This window comes from Arachis stenosperma, chromosome 3 (assembly GCF_014773155.1).
Source record: "Arachis stenosperma cultivar V10309 chromosome 3, arast.V10309.gnm1.PFL2, whole genome shotgun sequence".
Taxonomy (NCBI): Eukaryota; Viridiplantae; Streptophyta; class Magnoliopsida; order Fabales; family Fabaceae; genus Arachis; species Arachis stenosperma.
The window spans coordinates 85,218,545-85,225,645 of NC_080379.1; the positions used below are offsets into that span (position 1 = coordinate 85,218,545).

Sequence of the window (7,101 nt, forward strand, 5' to 3'; positions counted from 1 at the left end):
TCTGAAATTCCCACCAATGAATTACATAAGTATCTCTATCTTTATTATATGTTCTATTTATCTTTTAATTATTAAAACTCCATAACCATTTGAATCCGCCTGACTGAGATTTACAAGTTGACCATAGCTTGCTTCAAGCTGACAATCTCCGTGGGATCGACCCTTACTCACGTAAGGTTTATTACTTGGACGACCCAGTGCACTTGCTGGTTAGTTGTGCGAAGTTGTGAAAAAGAGTTGAAATTACAATTGTGCGTACCAAGTTGTTGGCACCATTGTGTATCAAAATTTCGTGCACCAGGTATACCGTCAGATTTTTCCGCCATTAAATTTGACGATAAAGGACGCACCAATTTTTTTGTTTTTCCTCCAATTATTACCGACAAATTTACCATCGGAATAGTACATCTTCCGGAAATACTTTGACCTGATGAATTTGACACCCATCCTGTCGGTAAATCTGACGATAAAGCTTTGGCTACTCTGTGATACTAAATCTGATGTACTCTTTCCTTGGATAAAGAATCAAGGATTCAAAAAGGCATTTACTCTTTCCTTACTCTAAGTCTCCCCTACAAATATAGCCTAATTTTGTCGCTACTTTACTTATTAATGACCTAAAAGAAAAAGTATAGGGGACCAACACCTAAACAAGCCAATTTAAATAACTACATTTAATAATTATTAATTTTAAATTAAAAAAATTGAATAATTAGCATTAAAATGATTTTGAATAATAAGGATTAGGTAAAGTAACCGCCCCATAATCACAGTCCATAATCGCGCCCACACCCTCGAGCTACTTTCGCCGTCGCCGTGTCGTCACGCAGGCCATTGCCGTATTTTTGTAGTGCGCTAAAAAAAATCCACTCGTATGAAAAAACATCACATGCTACCAAAAGAAACATCCACTAATATATAAAAGAAACATCCAGTAACAAAAAGAAAAAACATCCCAAAATTTATACATCCAATTAAGAGTAAAGAAACACCCACCAAATTAAAAAAATATCCGCAATCCTATAATAAGAAACATTCATCTACAATACAAAGAAACATCCATATAAAGATCAAAGAAACCTCCATCAATGAAGAAGGAACACCTGGAAACCTGCATTAAGAAATGAAGGCTGTAGAAGACTTAGAAAAGGGGGGTTGAATCTATGGCCTTCTTTTACTTTAATGAAATAACCCTTTAATTACAAACTTTCAGTCTGAATTTGTTTGAACTCAGCTGCGGAAAATTTATGAGACAATTTTGTGTCTCATGAAAATCAGAAAACAGAACAGAGAAGGAAAGAGAGAAGCTGACACCATCAAGTATCGTGATTCAGTTGCCTTGTGTAATGCAACCTACATCCAATCTCCACCACAACAATGGTAGAATTTCCACTATAGTTAAAGTATTACATACACCAATTCCACAGGATTGACACAATAATTTCCCTCTCAAGTTCTAACCTAACTTGACTTGGCTATGCTAATACCTAACTCTTCACTCTTAGTGCTAACCCAACTAAGAAAGGGGTACCTAACAGGTACTGGATAAAAGACAATAAAAACAACCTAAAGAAATCTGAAATCACTCTAGGCTTTTTTCTCATGTGTATTGCTTAGCTTTTTATCAGTTATAGGCTTTTCTTTGATTTCTCACTTTCAGCCTTTTACCACTCAAGAAATTACAGAAAGATATACATTAAAAATAAAATTACAATCTGTAAAATATGAAGGAGATTGATGCCATAACAGCCTCTGTTGCTATAAGTTGAACCGGATTTAGCTGCCTCTGATTAAGTTCTTCATCTTTGGCGGAATGCTTCTTTAACTTAAAAAACACTGTCCAAAGTTGATAAACTCTTCACAGAGAAACTCTTCAGAACAAAACTTAAAACCCTGGTTATCTATCCTTGTCTTCAAAAATTGAAAATTTTTCATTTGTATCATTTCTAAGTTGCTGAGTTGCTCTCCTCAGAGTCAACTCCTCAAGTTGTATGCTACCAACTTATCACTTCACTATTTTCAACTAATCCTTAAATTAGGAACTTTGTATCTGAGCCTTTTTGCTTGACTGAAAGTCTCAAGTAAACATTGAAAAAGTTGTTTAATGGTAAACTCATATCTAAACCTTTGAGGTACAACTTTATCACCAAGAAACAATTTTGGCCTTTGATTTACAATAGTGATTATAGGAAATCACTTTCTCCTTTTATCCCATAGTGGAGTAGCAAAGAGTTGGAGAAAGAGTGAAGAAAGTAACTTGCATGCAAATGGAAATAAATTACCTTTAGCTTCTAACTGAGCTAGAATTAGATTGATTTGGGTGATTAGACCTTTCCTTTTGGATTAAGCTTTATCTTTCTTTCTTCTATGATGAAATGAGCAAGGAACGAAGCTTTCTCTCTCTTCTATGAATCTGACCAAAAGAAAGAAGTGAACGTTGGCTTTGGAGGGTACCACCATGGAGGGATCATCTTGAATGAGCAATTTGGGCTTGGGTTTGCTTCTTTTTATTCAGCCCAAGTGATTTCTTTTGTTTTACAACATTTGGGCCGTGCTTGTAGGTTTTGCACACTTTGATAGCTTTTGATCATTTGTTCCATTTATTTGGGCTGCTGCATGATGAGCGGATAATTTATACGCTTTTTGGCATTATTTTTAGATAGTTTTTAGTAGGATCCAGCTACTTTTAGGGATGTTTTCATTAGTTTTTATGATAAATTCACATTTCTGGACTTTACTATGAGTTTGTGTATTTTTCTGTGATTTCAGGTAATTTCTGGCTGAAATTAAGGGACCTGAGCAAAACTCTGATAAAAGGCTGACAAAGGACTGCTGATGCTGTTGGATTCTGACCTCCCTGCACTCGAAATAGATTTTCCGGAGCTATAGAACTCCAAATGGCGCATTCTCAACGGCGTTGAAAAGTAGACATCCGGAGTTTTCCAGCAATATATAATAGTCCATACTTTATTCGTGATTAGATGATGTAAACTGGCGCTCAACGCCAGTTCCATGCTGCATTCTGGAGTCAAACGCCAGAAACACGTCACGAACCAGAGTTGAACGCCAAAAACACGTTACAACATGGAATTCAACTCCAAGATAAGCCTCAGCTCGTGTAAAAATCAAGCTCAGCCCAAGCACACACCAAGTGGGCCCCGGAAGTGGATTTATGCATTAATTACTTACTTCTGTAAACCCTAGTAGCTAATTTAGTATAAATAGAACTTTTTACTAGTGTATTAGTCGTCTTTGGATTGGTCTTTGATTGTTTTTTTTATCTTTTGACCACGTTTGAGGGCTGGCCTCTCGGCCATGCCTGAACCTTCATCACTTATGTATTTTCAACGGTGGAGTTTCTACACACCATAGATTAAGGGTGTGGAGCTCTGCTGTACCTCAAGTTTCATTGCAATTACTACTATTTTCTATTCAATTCTGCTTGTTCCTATTCTAAGATATTCGTTTCACTTTAACATGATGAATGTGATGATCCGTGACACTCATCATCATTCTCACCTATGAACGCGTGACTGACAACCACTTCCGTTCTACTTTAGACCGAGCGCATATCTCTTGGATTCCTTAATCAGAATCTTCGTGGTATAAGCTATAATTGATGGCGGCATTCATGGGAATCCGGAAAGTCTAACCTTGTATGTGGTGTTCCGAGTAGGATTCCGGAATTGAATGACTGTGACGAGCTTCAAACTCGCGATTGTTGGGCGTGATGACAAACGCAAAAGAATCAAGGGATTCTATTCCGACATGATCGAGAACCGACAGATGATTAGCCGTGCTGTGACAGAGCATTTGGACCATTTTTACTGAGAGGATGGGATGTAGCCATTGACAACGATGATGCCCTACATACAGCTTGCCAGGGAAAGGAGTAAGAAGGATTGAATGAAGGCAGTAGGAAAGCAGAGATCCAACAGGGACAATTCATCTCCATACACTTATCTGAAATTCTCACCAATGATTTACATAAGTATTTCTATCTTTATTTTATGCTTTATTTACTGTTCAAAAATTCCATAACATTTATTATCCGCCTAACTGAGATTTACACGATGACCATAGCTTGCTTCATACCAACAATCTCCATAGGATCGACCCGTAAGGTATTACTTGGATGACCCAGTGCACTTCTGGTTAGTTGTGCGGAGTTGTGACTAAGTGTGATTCACGTTTGAGAGCGCTACCAAGTTTTTGGCGCCATTATTGATGATCACAATTTCGTGCACCAAGTTTTTGGCGCCGTTGCCGGGGATTGTTCGAGTATAGACAACTGACAGTTCGTCTTGTTGCTCAGATTAGGTAATTTTATTTTTATTTTTCTTTTCAAAAAGTTTTCAAAAAAATATTTTTCAAAATATTTTTCTTTATTTTCGAAAAATTATTCAAAATTTTTAAGAATGAATTCTAGTGTTTCATAAAGTATGTTGAAGCTTGGCTGACTGTAAAGCCATGTCTAACTCAATTGGATTGAGGCTTCAAAACCATCAGCATAGAGGCAAGTTAATTGGAATATCAGTTGTTACATGCCTGATTTATATATTCTAAAGCTGGATGGCTATTAAGCCATGCCCAACCGTTGGATTGGAGCTTTAGGCTAATATTGAGAGATTCCTGGAATTCTTATTAAAAATTTTGGATTTCTTATTTTCTTTTTTTGTTCTATATATGTTTTTCGAAAAAAAATTAAAAGAAAATCCAAAAAAATCATAAAATTATAAAAATAAAAAATATTTTTGTGTTTCTTGTTTGAGTCTTGTGTCATGTTTTAAGTTTGGTGTCAATTGCATATTCATATTGTTCTTGCAATTTTTGAAAATTCATGCATTCATAGTGTTCTTCATGATCTTCAAGTTGTTCTTGGTAAGTCTTCTTGTTTGATCTTGATGTTCATCTTGACATTCATAGTGTTCTTGCATGCATTATGTGTTTTGATTCATAATTTTCATGTTGTGAGTCATTTTTTATGTTTTTCTCTCTCATAATTAAAATTTCAAAAATCAAAAAATATCTTTCCCTTGTTTTTCTCATAAATTTCGAAATTTTGAGTTGACTTAGTCAAAAAAATTTTAAAATTAGTTATTTCTTGTTAGTCAAGTCAAAATTTCAAATTTAAAAATCTTATCTTTTCAAAATCTTTTTCAAAAATCAATTCTTTTTCATTTTTTATTTATTTTCGAATTTTTTATTTGAATTTTTCAAAAATCTTTTTCTTAATTTTATTTCAAAATTTTCGAAAATTTACTAACAATTAATGTGATTGATTCAAAAATTTGAAGTTTGTTACTTTCTTGTTAAGAAAGGTTCAATCTTTGAATTCTAGAATCATATCTTGTAGTTTCTTGTTAGTCAAGTAATCAATTTTAATTTTAAAAATTAAATCTTTTCTAACCATATCTTTTTAATCATATATTTTTATCTTATCTTTTTATATCATATCGTTTTTTAAAATTTTATCTTTTTTCAAAAATTTGATTTTAAAATATATTTTCTAACTTCTTATCTTTTTATCTTCTTATCTTTTCAAATTTGATTTTCAAATCTTTTTCAGCTAACTATTTAACTTTTTGTTTGTTTCTTATCTTTTTTCAAAACCACCTAACAACTTTTCTCTCTCTAATTTTCGAAAATACCTCCATCTTTTTTAAAAATTCTTTTTATTTAATAATTGTTTTAAATTTTAATTTTAATTTCATTTCTTATCTTTATTTTCGAAAATCATTTAACTCTTTTTCAAAATTTAATTTCAAAAATTTCTCCCTCTCTCATCTTCACCTCTCTTCATCTCAAATCACTGCCCCTATCCTTACCCTTGTGTTTGGATTCTCCTTTCTTTATTCCCTTCTTCTACTAATAATAAGGAACCTCTTTACTGTGACATAGAGGATTCCTCTTCTTTTTATGTTCTCTTCTCTTTCATATGAGCGGGAACAAGGAAAAATGCATTCTTGTTGAAGCTGATCTAGAACCTGAAAGGACTCTGAAGAGGAAACTAAGAGAAGCTAAATTACAACAATCCAGATACAACCTTGCTGAAATTTTCGAACAAGAAAAGGAGATGGCAGCCGAACCCAACAACAATAATGCAAGAAGGATGCTTGGTGATTATACTACACCTACTTCCAAGTTTGATGGAAGAAGCATCTCAATTCCTACCATAGGAGCAAACAATTTTGAGCTTAAATCTCAATTAGTTGCTCTAATGCAACAGAACTGCAAGTTTCATGGACTTCCATCAGAAGATCCTTACCAGTTTTTAACTGAGTTCTTGCAGATCTGTGAGACTATTAAGACTAATGGAGTAGATCCTGAAGTCTACAAGCTCATGCTTTTCCCTTTTGCTGTAAGAGACAGAGCTAGAGCATGGTTGGACTCTCAACCTAAAGATAGCCTGGACTCTTGGGATAAGCTGGTCACGGCCTTCTTGGCTAAGTTTTTTCCTCCTCAAAAGCTGAGCAAGCTTAGAGTGGATGTTCAAACCTTCAAACAAAAAGATGGTGAATCCCTCTATGAAGCTTGGGAAAGATACAAGCAGATGACCAAAAGATGTCCTTCTGACATGTTTTCAGAATGGACCATGATAGAACTTATTGACATAGTTGCAAATAACCAGTTCATGTACACTTCTGAGAGAAATTCCGTGAATAATGGGACGCCTCAAAAGATGGGAGTTCTTGAAATTGATGCTCTGAATGCCATATTGGCTCAGAACAAAATGTTGACTCATCAAGTCAACATGATTTCTCAAAGTCTGAATGGATGGCAAAATGCATCCAACAGTACTAAAGAGGCATCTTCTGAAGAAGAAGCTTATGATCCTGAGAACCCTGCAATAGCAGAAGTAAATTATATGGGTAAACCTTATGGAAACACCTATAATTCATCATGGAGAAATCATCCAAATTTCTCATGGAAGGATCAACAAAAGCCTCAACAAGGCTTTAATAATGGTGGAAGAAATAGGCTCAGCAATATTAAGCCTTATCCATCATCTTCTCAGCAACAGACAGAGAATTATGAACAGAGTACCTCTAACTTAGCAAATTTAGTCTCTGATCTGTCTAAGGCCACTTTAAGTTTTAT

At 34.6% G+C, this 7,101-nt stretch overlaps 1 non-coding gene across 1 annotated transcript; it reads right to left on the bottom strand.

Moving 5' to 3' along the window:
- Positions 1-6,475: 6,475 nt before the first annotated feature.
- Positions 6,476-6,579, bottom strand: LOC130970930 (small nucleolar RNA R71). The gene has a single exon (XR_009082175.1). It is a non-coding gene; the product is annotated as a small nucleolar RNA R71 (small nucleolar RNA).
- Positions 6,580-7,101: the final 522 nt, after the last annotated feature.